General features: G+C 42.4%; 1 protein-coding gene across 2 annotated transcripts in view; it reads right to left on the bottom strand.

Annotated features, from left to right (window-relative positions):
• PKIG (cAMP-dependent protein kinase inhibitor gamma) overlaps nt 1-14,402 on the bottom strand; it is a 65,898-nt gene that overhangs the window by 24,716 nt on the left and 26,780 nt on the right. The gene's annotated exons all lie outside the window — the stretch shown is intronic.

Below are 14,402 nucleotides of genomic sequence, written 5' to 3'. Positions count from 1 at the left end.
CACTGGGCCAGGGCTCCTGGTCTAAGTCCCTTTGCCTCTTAGTCACTGCTTACTGTGGGCTTATCTAGTTTGTTGTGCTGTGGTGTAATTCATGTCTTTGATATATAAAACACTAGTTGGGGTGGAGAGCAATACCCCAACTCCACCCCACCCCCGTCTCTTTCTTCCTGCACAATTTTCCAAGTTATTTAATTTCTCCCCTAAAGTTTCCTAGGTGTACAAATTTGTCCTTCACTTGGGGAGATGCCACGTACCCATGTGAAAGGCTGAGAAAGACTGCTGGTCCGCTGCCTGGGGAACTGGGTTCTGGTCCTGGTCACACTCCTAACAGAATGAATGGCCTCAAGCAAGTCTCCTCTCTCCCTGGACCTCAGTTTCCCATCAATAAAATGAGGGCTTGGTGTCTTCTAAAATTCAGTGACGGAGGAGCTTATCAACAAATTCAACGTAAGGACTTTTCCTACAAGCCAGCTGACTGCACGCCTGAAGGAGGGAGGGGAGAGCCCTGGAGGGGTTGGAGGCCACTGTTCAAGATGCCAGGCTCAGCTCAGGCTCCTTCAACCCCCTTTCTGGTGGAGCTGAACTGTTTCTCTGGGAGAAAACCCCCAAGAATTCACTGAACACATCCTGGGGGACATGGAAAGAGGCAGCATAAACTACTAGATAAGATAAAGCAAGAGAATTTGACTGTCCTAAGGGACTAACACAGAACCGCAGTGGTTACAAGACAAGCATCCATCTCCTGTACTTGTAGAGTGTTTGATAGGGAGGACACCCGAAGCCTTTCTGCTTTTGTGCACAGTGGGAAGCAATGTGACAAGTGCAGTGATTATGAGCATCGACTTGGGAGCCAGAGATGAAGATCTGAATCCTGTGTGACTTAACTTCTCTTAACTTCGTGTTTTTTTTGTTTTTTTTAACTGAAAAATAGGATACTAGGACTTCCATTTTAGGACAGTGAGAATTAAATAACACATGTAAGGAAACTCAAAGTATTTGGCACATGAGTGATGTTAGATGGTAGCTCTCACTGTTGTACCTAATCTCCTTTGATTCTCATTTTAGGAGAACTAGGTACCCATGAGCTGCATTATTAATCTCCTTTTCCTGGATAAGAAAATGAAACACAGAGAAGTTAAGTGACATACCCAAGGTCACACAGCTCAAGATGAAAGAGCTGGATTTGGACACTGAGTCTTTTAATTCCGACTCAGGCCAGCAGACATGCCACACAACTGCCAATGCGACTTCTCAAAATGGTTACTCCACTGAGCCTGGCCTTTATTTCTAAAGTGGGATCATCTTCACTTAGGAAACAAGGTAAACTTATTAAAACAAGTGGGGAAGGGGTGGGTGGGAGAGTTTTCCTGGGTTCAGCCAGGCCTGGGATGGGGAAAGGCAGTCAATCTGTTGCCCACAGGAAACACTTCTGGCCACTAGGTAAGAGGGGTGCTTACTTGCTTTCCTATCAAAATCCTGTGTGGCCTGAGCAAGTCTGGGCTTCAATTGCCCCTCCCCTCAAACAGGCAGATCTGATTTGCCTTAAAGCAACATAGGACTTAGAGCTCTGCTGGGAAAGAAGCTATTTGTAGGTGGGGGGTAAGGCTGTGGCAGTTTGTGACTTAACAAGAATTTTAATTAGTTCTCAGAAAACTCTGAAGTTAACCAGAAAAGGTCAAAGCAAACAGGCCATGTCTAGGAGGGAGTTTGCCATTCTGAAGGCTCTCCCACAGCTGGTGTGGGACTGTAGTGGATAGAAAGAACACTGGCCTGGTCACCCATGGAGAGCAGCAGTCAACAGCCTGAAAGACCTGTTCCTTCCTGTCCCTAGATCTTCTACCTGCACAGGACCCTGGGCAAGGTAACAACTTTGTGCCTTGGTTTCCCAACGCAAAATGTGAATAATACACCATTCACCCTTCAAGGTTCGTGTGTGGATTAAGTGCCTGCCACACACTGCAAGTTAAAAAATACTTGCAAAAATCAGCTGTGACATCTTAAGACATTATTTTCTAATTCTGACTCAGTGTCATCACCCTGTGTCCTGAGGATGATGTGACAGTGAATGAATAAGGTTAAGAATGTCGGGAAGCTGGAAGGGCCTGTGTTTCTCTAGAGCGTCAGGGTGAGTAAGGAACAAAGTCTCTGAGCTGTCAGGCGCCTGGGGGCGGGGCGCTGTCTGGCTGAGCCTTTATTCCTGAAGTCCCAGTGGGTGTCAGGAAACAAAGCCCGGCTCTTGACAGGTCAGTTACTGACATCACCCTCAGTGCTCTGAAGCCAGTTTTGTTACTTACACAAAACTACTAGGAAGGAGCCCATTCATAAAAACAAAGGTAGCTGTTCCTTCCACAACGCGTAGTTTGCAACACTTGCCCTGCAGACTAACTGTCCAATTGTGACAGAAGCCACGAAGAGGGACCGTGACACCAGCACACTCATTCTTTCCCCGCACTGACCGTGGGAGATGGTACACTGTGGACAGGGCCACGCTCGGTGCTGTAAACACCGCTGTGCGTCATCCTCACACGGACAGGCTACAGGATGTGTCACTCGTGTCCTCCTTCGCTTGTGGAAGGCGATGCAGGCAGAGGCTGACGGGCCTGCTCAAAGGGTTCCCGGAGTAAAGGACGGAGCCTGTGCTCCAAGGCCGGGCTGTCTGGGGCCAGGCCTGTCCTCTTAGGTCCCTGACTCTACTGCCTTTGAAATGTTTCCCTGCAGGAAACCTGTCAGTTCCTCACAGCCAGCACAACCGTAGCACAGGGCTGGGCGGAAGGGCTCAGACAGCCCCTTTGCCACAAAGCTGCCTTTAATTTCCACCCTCTCATCCCCAGGCTGGAAGGGGGCCCTCCCTCTGAATGTCCTTAGTACTTTATCTATTTCTCTCTTAAGAAACTTATCCTTTTCTCCTTTGAGGCATATTTATTTCTGGGCTGATCTTATTCTGCTGCTAGAATTTGAGCTTCTTAAGGAAAAGATCTGGGTCTAATTCATAAGCATTTTGTATATATTATGAGATACTCATTAAAATAAGGAAATCCATAAATAACAAAAACTTGTACTGAATTTTTATCATATACCAGATAATATTCTAACTGCTCTACATAAACTACCTCATTTAATCTCAACAAGGATCCTATGAGGTAGGTATATTTTTATTATCCCTGCTTGACATAAGAGGAAATTGCAGAAACAGATCAACTGAGTAACTTGTTCAGCTGGTAACTAACAGACATCTGTTGAAAGGAGTGTATGAATGAATAAATTCTGGCCACCATTACCCAACTTTTAGTCCGAATACCTGCTGTAAAATGCAATTAACTTTTCACCCTATCAAAGGCGGGTTTCAGCTGTCACGCTATTTCAAACTCACTTATTCCCTATGTCACACAGCTGGAAGCTCCCCATTTTTCCTAGCCATAACTAACTGAGAAACATATGGACTGAGACTTAATCCAAAGCAGATTTTTTCTTTCCAATTAGAATCATATTTGCTTATTGTAAAAAATAGGAACATAGAAAAGAGCAGGAAAAAAGGAAGGGAAGTCATCCATCTCTTACCACCAGAAACAAACCATTAACCAACTGGGGTGTGGAGAGAATCAACCTTACAAAGGATGACAAAGAAATGTTTGATGTATTTTTTTGGTTTTGGAGTACACCTGGTGTTTTCTCTAAAGAGTCTGATGTTCTGAGGCTCCACCCCCTGGACTGCTGCCGATGGGGTATGCGCTGTGCCCGCTGGAGAGCTGGCAGGGGAAGGGAAACCTGATCCCATTGAGTGTGCACCTGGGAAGAGGGGAGGCTCTCAGGATACTGCTCAGCCCCTCCCTTTCCCAGCCTTCTTTACACCTGATATCCAACAGCAACAGACAGGTCTTAGATTGGGGCAGTAATGGGAAAGACAGATCTCTTCTCTTCAGTTAATTTTAAATAATCTTAGATTTGATTTTTACAGCTGAAAAGAGCATGTGGTCTCATTTTTGAGATGAGAAATGCCCAGCCCCAGAAGGCAGGGGATTCCCTGAAGCTGCACAGCCTGGTGCTCTAGCAGTAGGAAGACCTGGTTTAAGGCTCTCTTGACACTGCACTTTGAAATACAAATCTAACTGGCTCCTCCCTCTTGGTTTGGTTAACTCCTACTGGGCCAGCAGATGGCCATAATAAGGTCTTCCTTGTGGAGGCCTTCCCGGAGCTAAGTTAGCTCCCCCAGGTGTAGGCGTCCAAGGCACCCTCTGTCTCTCCTCTCATGACCCCTAACATATGTTATTGTAAGTACATGTTATACATACCATAGGCTCTGTGAGATCAACATCATGTCTCCCTTGTTCACTGGTACAAAGCAGGAAATTCAACAAATATTTTCTAAACACACACATACCCTAGACAGTCCAGGCTTGAGGTAAAGTAATTTTTGCTTTAAAAAAGTATCATGTCTTCTAAACTACAAATCAGGCTTTCCCCCTTGGCGAGGTAAGATCATTAGAGAACAAGAACATTGGATTTCACTCCGAATAACTTCTAAAAATGTTCAGAGTAGCATGACGACAGACAGCAGGTGAAGTCCAGAGCACAGGGACAGGAAAGCACCAGTGGAAATGTGGAAGCCCAGGGAGGCTCTGAGCCGGGAGACGGCAAGCGTCAAGAGGATCTAGGAAGAGGGCTGAAATTAGGGGACCCACTGAACATCCTGTGCCCATCAGCTGCCCACCCCATGCCTACAGCACATGGGGGGTCGGGAACCTCTGCAGGACCCCAGGCAGACAGGAGAGGGGTCTCTGAACAAATTGATCTGAGCAGGGTGAGCTAGGGCTTCTAGTAAGAGAACGGGCATCCTTATTTTAACCTTTGAAGGACCCTTTGTCTAACTGCTGCTCAGGTGCCCTAAAGCAAAGCACACCCTTCAGCATGCTACAGAGAGCTTCCAGCAACTTCCTAGGCAGGGGTGAGGTCTGTGGGGCAAAAAGACAACCAATTCCAGAAGAAATCAAAGCCTGGCTCCTAAAAGGAAGCTTTTATTATTAATTACAAATGTCAGAAAAAAAAAAAAACAGTATCACATGGTGTCTGAGGAAAACCAACAGCACGACAGGGATTCAAATAAAGAGAAAATGGGCTCAAACATGGGAAAAAAGACTCAGACAAATGAAAAGCTTTAAAGAAAAATTCTTAATGTCTTCTAAAAGATTCTGATGATACTGTGTCCATAAGACATAAAATAAGCTGACAAACCTGGGCTCTTAGAAATTAACATTATGAATGCTGAAATCAACAATTCAGGAGAAGGACTGGAAAATAAGAAAAGGAAATCTTTCTAAATATAGGAAAAAAATATTCACAGGATAAAAAACGATCTTGATATAAAACAACAATCCAGGAAGTTCAATGTCAGATTAAATAGAAATTCCAGAAAAAAAAAAAACCAAAATAGAAAGGAAAGTACAATAGGAAGTTATCTAAGATATGATGGGAGAAATTTTCCAGAGCCAAAGAAAGACTACCTCTTCAAACTGAAAAGCTTAAAATGCTGGGAGGCGGAAAAGAGACCACACCTAGGTATGGTGTCTTGACTTTTCAGAATTCAAAAGAAAAAATGCTACAAGTTTCTAGAGAGACAAACAGATTATTTCAAAAGAAAAGAATCAGACTGGTATCAGACTTCTTGCCAGAAAGGCTGGGTGCCTGAAAACAAAGGAGCAATGCTTTCCAAGGGAAAAGTTCTGAAAGAAAATGGTTTGGGACCTAGAATTTATACTCAGTCTAGACAAAATAAAGACATATTTAGACTTGCAAAGACTTAGAACAATTTATCGCTCATGTACTGTTTTCTCAGTAAACTTCTGGAGAAGAAATTCACCTAAATGAGGATTTAACCTAAAAAGTAAGGTTTTGAAAAACAAGGATGTAACAAGAGAGGAGAAAGGAACGTCAAAGATGATGATGAAGGTGATGGTGATGATGGTGGCATCTCCAGGACCTCGGCTGACTCTTAAAGAGCGTCAGTCTGATTGGAGCAGGAGGGTGGGAGCTCCAGGAACAGAAATGACGGGACTTCTTGTCAGGTCTGCTGAAAACTGAACTGAAAGTCTATAGGAAAGCGTGGAAAGACTTAGCAAGATGGAACAAGGAAAACTGAACATATTAAAGCAAAAGCTATAATATGCTTCCCAGGAAAACAGACAGAAAGGAAAAATAATGAGAATGTTACCGGCTCAGCGGTAAACAATATTTATGATGCCATAACACTTAATACGGATTTAACCAAAAAACTGTACTGTTGAGGGAAAATGGTAAGGGAGAAAAGAGTGTGAGCAGAACTGTGATGTTTGTAAAAAAGCTAAGGCTTCCTGTGCCATCCTAGGAGGTCAACAGGCAACGTCAAAAACTTACAAATGAAGAAAGAGCAGTATGTTTGTGTGTGGTCCTTGTTTGGATCTGAGGAAAATAAATATTTTAAGTTAACATCAGATCTTTGCCAGTAAAAGGGATTATTACTTATTTTATTGTGTAATAATGCTAGTGTTAAAAAAAAAAAAGGTAGTCCTTATTTTCTGAGATACATACTGATGTAGCTATTGATGAAATGTTGTCTAGAATTTCCTTCAGAATTATCCAGGAGCAGGGGGAAAATGGATGAAGCGTGACTGGTCATGATGCTTGATGCTGGGGAGCGGTGGCACATGATGATTCATTAGGCTACTCTCTTGGGCACTGGATGTTTGAAAATTCCCATAATTTTTAAAGGGAGATAGCTGTATAGGCACATTATTTAGCTATGTGGAGATACGTACTAGAACAAACAGCTAATGGATCAAAAGTATGTGCTCTTAGCAGGACAGGAGGGAAGAAAAAGAAGGGGTGGGGCAGGGGCCAGCTGTTTTCTAGTGTAAATTTAGAATGATATTTGACCTTAAAAAGAACAAAGCAAACCTATGTGCATGTGCCACTTTGACAAGAATAAAATTAATGTAAAAAAGAAATAGAGGTAATATTATTTAGAGAAACGGGGTGACCACCAGAAGAGCTAAAAGCAGAAAAACTGAAACGATTACCTCAGGTGAGGGGGTAAGGAGGAGAATGAGGCCCCTCCAGGCTGGATTTTTTTTTTTTAATGATGTTCATGATCACTTTTACATTTTAAAATTTTATCTATTTTTATCATTGCCATGAGCTTTTAGCAGGGCCTTTCAGTAATAGCGACATCTACAAACTCAATCTGTTCCTCCAGGTAAAGAATCCTAAATCACCCACAGTATCTCCACATGAAATGTAACAATAACTATGATTGCTATTTAACTACTATCTAGCATTTGTCAGAGCTTTACATACGTTATTTATAATCTTCACAACACTCCTGCAAGGTGGGTACTGATAATCCCATTTTACAGATAAGAAGACAGAGGTGGGGAGACACTAGCCATTTGCTTGAGGTCACAGAGGAGAAGGCCAGGCTTGGGAGACCCCTTAAACTTTCCCACCTCTCCTTTACAGTCAGTCCACTGGCTCGGCACAGTCCAGGAAGTACCGTTACCTCCATTTTCTCATCAACTCCACGAAACAGGAGCGATGGGATTATCCTCACTTGACAGATGAAGAACTAAAGCAAAGAAAAGTTGGCTAACTTCCCAAGAATCCAGGTTTCCTAATCCTAACCCAGTACTTTCTATCATCCCTGTCCTCTCAACAACAAAATGTCACGTTCCCCACAACCTCCTCATGGGCATTTGACGTAAGAGTCACTGTAGATGAGTGAGGCTGAAGCAGGAATTGTATGAGAGAGAGACTTATTTTTTCCAAAGGAAATATAGTAATAAACCGTGGAATGTCCTCAGTTGCTCTGCTGGCAGCGTTTTGCTTGAGTCCTCAAGCAGGCTTCTGAAATGTCAGCAGCCAGCCTGCCTGCATCCGCACAGGCCCCGCCTGCAGCAGCTCCGACCACCCTGCCACTCTTCTTGGCTCCAACAGAAAGGAATGAATCGTGTGTGCTTCTGCCCTGAAAAGAGTGTGTCTGTGTCTCCTAAATCCACTTCAGTCCGCAGCCAGGTGGCCCCAGGGCTTTGGAGAGCTGCCGGGAAACCCAGCTCTGTGCTTCTCTAGAGCGCAGGCCCGTCTGTGAGCCTGTACAACAAACCTGGCTGGGTGGGAGCTGAAGGTGGGAACTGAAGGGCCTGAGGACCTGGCCCCCGGCCATCTCCCGCCCTGGGCACCTGCGGAGCCCATGACGGCGGCGGCCTAAGAACAGGGCACACGTGTGTGGGTGAGATGCTGTTCTGGCATGGGAACAATGGCCAAGCGGCAGCTGGGGGGAAGAAGCTGTTTACTTGAGTTCAAACTATTTATAGCACCAGCAATCTGCACATATTTGGATGACAAATCTCTGGGCTTCAAGTGAGCGGTGCTTTGCTCCTGGACAATTTTACCAAACACATTCCCTCCCCACGCCACCCCCAGACACCCTCGTTAACACATGTTGCCCTCGGGATGTTTTATTTAAGGTTGCTGAGTTAAAAAAGATTATAAAAAGAAATCACATTTTAAGAACAAGTGACTTTTCCTCCATTTGTCTATGAATTTAAGCTCCATAGTATTATTTTCTTAAGGCTTGAATCAGACATTAAATTCTAATACATGTGCGTGCAATAAAAATATACAACTGAAATAAAAATAGTACCTGAATAAGGTCTGTAATTTAACATGTGTTATATCACTGTAATGATGCTGGGCCAAGCTCAAGACCTACAAAGAGAAGGTGTCTTATGACACAGTTTACGTAGGATGATAAAGGGCTTTACAGAATGGATCCACAAACAATATGTAATCCATACACGCATGCCAAACAAACAAAAGACATCTTATTACCCACCGATTCTGGGGCAGAAGCAGTTGGGTCCAGAGCTCAGCAAGACCCCCTTCCCCCTACTGCATGCCATAGAGGGGAGGGGTCTGACCGTAACAAAAAGATGTGCAGAGCCTGTGAGTTTTAACTCACAGAAGGTATTAAACCCTTGCCAACAAATTCGTTTGGAAAAACCAGCTTATCTTTAAAAGCTGCCTTGTTTTTATAGTAAAAGCACTGCAGATCAGCCATCTCCCCTGAGCCAGGCACTGCCTAATTCCAAAGGGGAAAAGTGGTTGTTACCAACAAGCATATTGGCTAAAAGGTTGGCAGCTTCCAGTCCTATCACACAATGCAGGCAGGAACTGGCACTCAGAAAAAGGGCAGCAAATGAGAAGAAAGGTTCATAGTATAAGGGTGATGCTGGACAATTAATTTAGGGGGAGGGAGCACAAGGGATTCTTCAAAGAGACTCACTTATTTCTTATCTTTTCTCCCTGCCTAAGAAGCTTTTTAGAAGACAAACAGAAAGGTCTCCAAGATCATCTTTCCATTAACTCCACTTGCTAAAATCAGGAGAAAACCACTGGTTGAGGCTGAAGGAAAGAAACATGCCTAGACACAGAGGAACTATAAATCATTTTAGAATTGTTTTGCAGGTCAATTTGTCAATATTTGGTCAATATATGACCCAAAATTTTAATGCATGTAATTTTGATCCCTCAATTCTACTCCTGGGAATTTAAAGAGAATCCTCCTCATTCAGACCTTATCTAAAATATCACCTCTTAAGGACTTCCCCAACTGACCCAACCTATCTACCTAGAATATCATTTTCTTTTTAACTGTCTGCACAGCACTGCTATTTTTCTTGTTCATTAATTTGTTTACTGCCAGTCTTTCACGGCTTCCTCCCCAACATCCACATTAAAATGCCAGCTTTGTAAGAGCAGGGACTGGTCTGTCTAACACACTGCCCTTCCTCTGTGTGGATACAAGCCAGGGTTATTCCACACATCATCTCATTTAATCCTCAGCCCTATGAGCTTTCTGTTTTCATTCCCATTTAACATAGGGGCAAACTAAGGCACAAGTCCAGTAAGTGGCCAGCAAGTAGCAGTGAGAACGTGAACACTGGTGTGTATGACAGCAAAGCCCATGCTCTTAACTACCGCGCTCCAAGGGAACCAAAGTTTCAATGTGCAAAATTTTTGATCAAGTAATTCTACTTTTGGAAATTTATCACATGGAGATAATCAGACAAGGACACATAGATAGATCTTTATTTATTACAGCTATGGGAACAAATATTAGAAATATGTTTAGGTAAGTTGCCAGTAAGCTGTAAGCCTCAAGTTTACTTTTTGGTAAACAGGAGCTCCATCTCAGAGACACTGTGAGGATTTAATGAGACAATGCACAGTACCTGGCTTGTAATCACTGTTTCACTGTTGTTATTAAATGCCTTTAACTCCCTAAAAAGATATACAATATACCAAATTATTAATAGAGGCTATCTCTGGACAGCAGGATTACAGGTTTCATTAACTAAATGATATACTTTCATGTTACTCAAATTTTTATAAAATGTATATTAGTGTTATAATCATCAAAAATAAGTATATTACTATTTTTTTTAAAAGGTGGGGAAAATAAATTTGGAGGAACTTAAACAGAAGAAGAAATTCAGATTATCGGACAGAGGGAAACCAGTTTAGTAGATCTCAAAATAAAAACGTTCCTCCTCTTTTGTTCTTCATAAGAACAGGATCTTCAATGTGCTTACAGGTCCTATCCCACTGCCAGGGCCTACATTCACAGCGAAGTGAAAGTGATTCTTAATAAGGATATAGACCTACAGAATTTGTTTATTAAGATAAGATTAAGATAATTTGAGATGTTGAAACATATATACAAAAAGGAAGAAAAGTCTTCATAACGACATCTGCTTTCTAAAGAGAAAGGCGCCTGTGAAATGGAAGGTCCTAATGGCTGCTGATTATCTTTTTGGGTTCAGCCATGCAAAAAAATAACAGAAATAAAAGCTGAAAGTTACCAACTAGCTCTGCACAGAACAAAAGAAGAAAAAAATCAGTTTAATGATGACAGAAGTTAAGTATCTGGCTTTAAAGTGCCCTATGAAAGATTTCTTTTTAATGATAATACTCAGTGTTGTGGAGATATGGGAAAATGTAGGTAAGAACGGAAAATGGCATAATATTCCTATCAGGCAATTTGACAACACATACTGAAATCCTTAAAACTGTACACGCACAGCATCGGAGGATGGGGTTGACAGAGGAAACACATGAAAACGCTCTATACTTTCTGCTCAATTTTGCTTGAACCTAAAACTGGTCTAAAAAAGTAAAGTTTATTACTTAAAAAAAAATACATAACCTTTGACCCACTCATCTCACTTCTAAGAATTTATCTTAGAGAAGGCATGATGGATGTGTGCAGACTTGTCTCAAGGTTGTTTACTTCAGTACTGCTGGGAATAGTGAAAAACTGAAAAAAATCCTAAAAGCCCACAATTAGGGAATGGCTAAATAAACTATGGTACACCTATAGAATGGAACATTATGCAGTTGTTAGTGATGCTACAGAAGAATCTCTAATGACATGAAAAGGGGAGGGAGGATGTAGCTCAGCAGCAGAGTGTGTGTCTAGCATGCACAAGGTCCTGGGTTCAATTCCCAGTGCCTCCATCAAAAATAAATACCTAATTACCTCACCTCCAAAAAACATTAAAATAAAAAAACATTCCAATGAGTTCTAATGACATGAAAAGAGCCTCAAATGAATGTTAAGGTGTATGTAGTAGAGGCTGTGTTTGTAAAAGGGGAAACAGTGTTTTGCATGAAAATGGTGAAACTATTAGTAAGTAACACTGCAGATAATTTTTATTTTCTTCTTTCAGTTTATTGGCATTTTAAATTTTTCCTGCAAAGCATTATTTTTATAATAACAATATAGTATTATTTCTATAAAAAGAAAAATATGAAAAGTTATTTTTAAGCTCCTTTGGACAATACATATCAACTGCTACCAATACATACACACCCTAACTTATAAGTGAGAGAGACATTGATCTCAGTTATTTATAGTAGTGAAAAAATGGAAAACAGTCAAAATATCAAACACACTGGCCACTGCAAATAATGGAGAGAGATAGGAGCCACATGCTGGAGGGCCCTGCTCCCGCCCTCTGCTCCCCTGGCTGGTCCCAGCAGGTGGGCTGGAGGCCTGGGCCTGGTAGAGGAGCCGTTTCCACATATGGAGGATGCACAAAAAACACAAGCCGGACCAAGGCCTGTATGAGGAGAAGGGAGAGAAGCACTGACGCTGTACCTGAAGGTGGGAAGAAAGTCTCCAAGCTCTGTCCAGGTGCCTCGGCCTGGATCCAGGCCACCAGATGACAGTATGATCGTGACAAGCATAAGGATGGAGAAAGGAAAAGGAGAAAGAATGGAGGCAAGGTAGTCCTGGGAAAAGAAAAGAAAACAGGCAAAGAAAAAGGAGTTTTAGAAAGTGAGATGGAGATGACACAGCATGAGGCAGGACCTGTAAGACAGAAGTGCCCTGAGCTCCTCAGCCAGAGCCCTGCTCCAGAAGCTTTGGTGAGACAGAATCACAGAAAGGACCCCAGAGCTTTCTTCGCATTTCCCATGACTGATAGTATTGCTCCTGGCAGCTAGATGACACATACATCCAGTGGATTTTAGTGCAATGAAAGATTAGATCAAGGACACGAGTATCAGTCCTTAGAACTAAAGGTAACTTCAAACTAACGTGCGCCAATGCCAAGATTTATAACAGAGACTGTTTATTAAAGAGCTGCAAAGAAGCTATCATGTTCACAGATGAAAATTCTTAGCCAGGAAAAAATTCCAGGCCTGAAGCAGTGCAGTCTTTAAGAGAGTGCAGACTTGCAAAAGATCAAAAGGACTCCGCCCCGCCCCCGCCCCTGCCCGGGGAGGACAAAAGCTGTTGGCAGAGAGATAAGAAGACTCTGTAGATACTTATGTTGAAGTTTTTAAAAATCCCAATAAGGAAAACAAAAAGAAAGATGATACACTGGAAGATAAATTTATTGCTTTTAAATTAGAAAGAGAATAAAAGCAGACTGGCTGCTTCTGTGAGAGGAACTAGAGGAAGCTGACCAAAAAGCTCGTTAATAGTCATTTTGAATTAGAAATGAAATTCAGATGGGATAGTAAGATGGGGGCTTTTCATCGTGTGGATCCCAGTCTACTGCCTTGTAAGATGGCGAATAAGACCAGAAGACTTCAGTGTGGACTGAATATAGTACATATGGTCAAAGGAGAACAAAGTTCATGGTCCGTACAATTCTTCTGCACCCAACTATTAACTCCATGTTTGCAAATATCAGCAAGAATGAGTCTGATTTAACGGACTTAAGATACAGGAAAGATTGATCTTCCAAGTACTCTTCAGCATCCATTAGTTTCTGGCCACATCCCAAGATTATCCCCATGTTATGGCAGAGAGTTTCCTGGACTTCTAACAGTAGAATCTTCCATGAGCTGAAGACACTGTTGTCTGAAGCTGAGGACTAGAAGGAACATGTAACAGAGCAAAGGGTAAAAATAAAATAAGACATATTTAAATTACAGAAATAGAGTCAACAGTTTCTTTGGACTCCAGCTATCAAGACAGGCTTGCAACACTGAATGCATAAATAAACGCTAGCACCCAGTTAAGGTTTTTGACGAAAGGGGCTAATGTCCCAAAGGAACCTTGATGAGGTCATCATGTTACTTAGGGAGCTTCAAGAGGCCCAGGATGTCTGAGCACTGACGGCCCATCTCCGTCTTTTAGGAGCCCCTTGCACATAAAATATCTTCTTGAACAAGTAACCAATAATCTTAAAGAACTCGCACAGCAAGCAACTCCTGCAGCAACTACTGGACTCTGATGTCGTGCAAAAGCAGCCACAATGTGCAGACAAATGAACACGGCTGTGTTACGATAAAACTTTACTTATCAAAACAAATGGCAGGCCAGATTTGACCTGCAGGCCATAGTTTGCCAATTCCTCATTAGAGGATGGGATGCTGGCAGTCAGTGGCATGCAATGTTGAAAGAGTCTTAAAAATAATCACCTATGGTCATCGCAAGTGAAGTCCATACTGAAGGCAAAGCTATTTCAAACTCAGTCACCGCTGCTATTGACCAATGAAAGGCACGAGGGATACAAAGATCATGAACTGGGCTAAGTGCATCAAACTGCACCAAGGACCTTAAAGAAAATGATCAACTCATGTTATAGGGCTGTTCTGAGGGCACAGTTTCTGATGTCCAGCATCTAATGCCACTTGTACTGAAGAAGTGAGTCAAGGCAGCAGTGGTGTTTTCTATAAACAGTCCTCCTTAGTGTGGTTGGGCACTTATATAGAAACACTGTCCCTTACTGCTTTATTTCCATCTGTGTAACATTCAACATATCAACTTCCTGGAGACTGTAAGCTACTTCTGCTTAAACCAGCTAGATTGGATTCTGTGGTTTGCTAGTAAAAATCCTGACTGACACATGCCCCCAGTA

This window comes from Camelus ferus, chromosome 19 (assembly GCF_009834535.1).
Source record: "Camelus ferus isolate YT-003-E chromosome 19, BCGSAC_Cfer_1.0, whole genome shotgun sequence".
In the NCBI taxonomy this organism is placed as follows: Eukaryota; Metazoa; Chordata; class Mammalia; order Artiodactyla; family Camelidae; genus Camelus; species Camelus ferus.
This window is presented reverse-complemented; position numbering and strand designations above follow the sequence as displayed.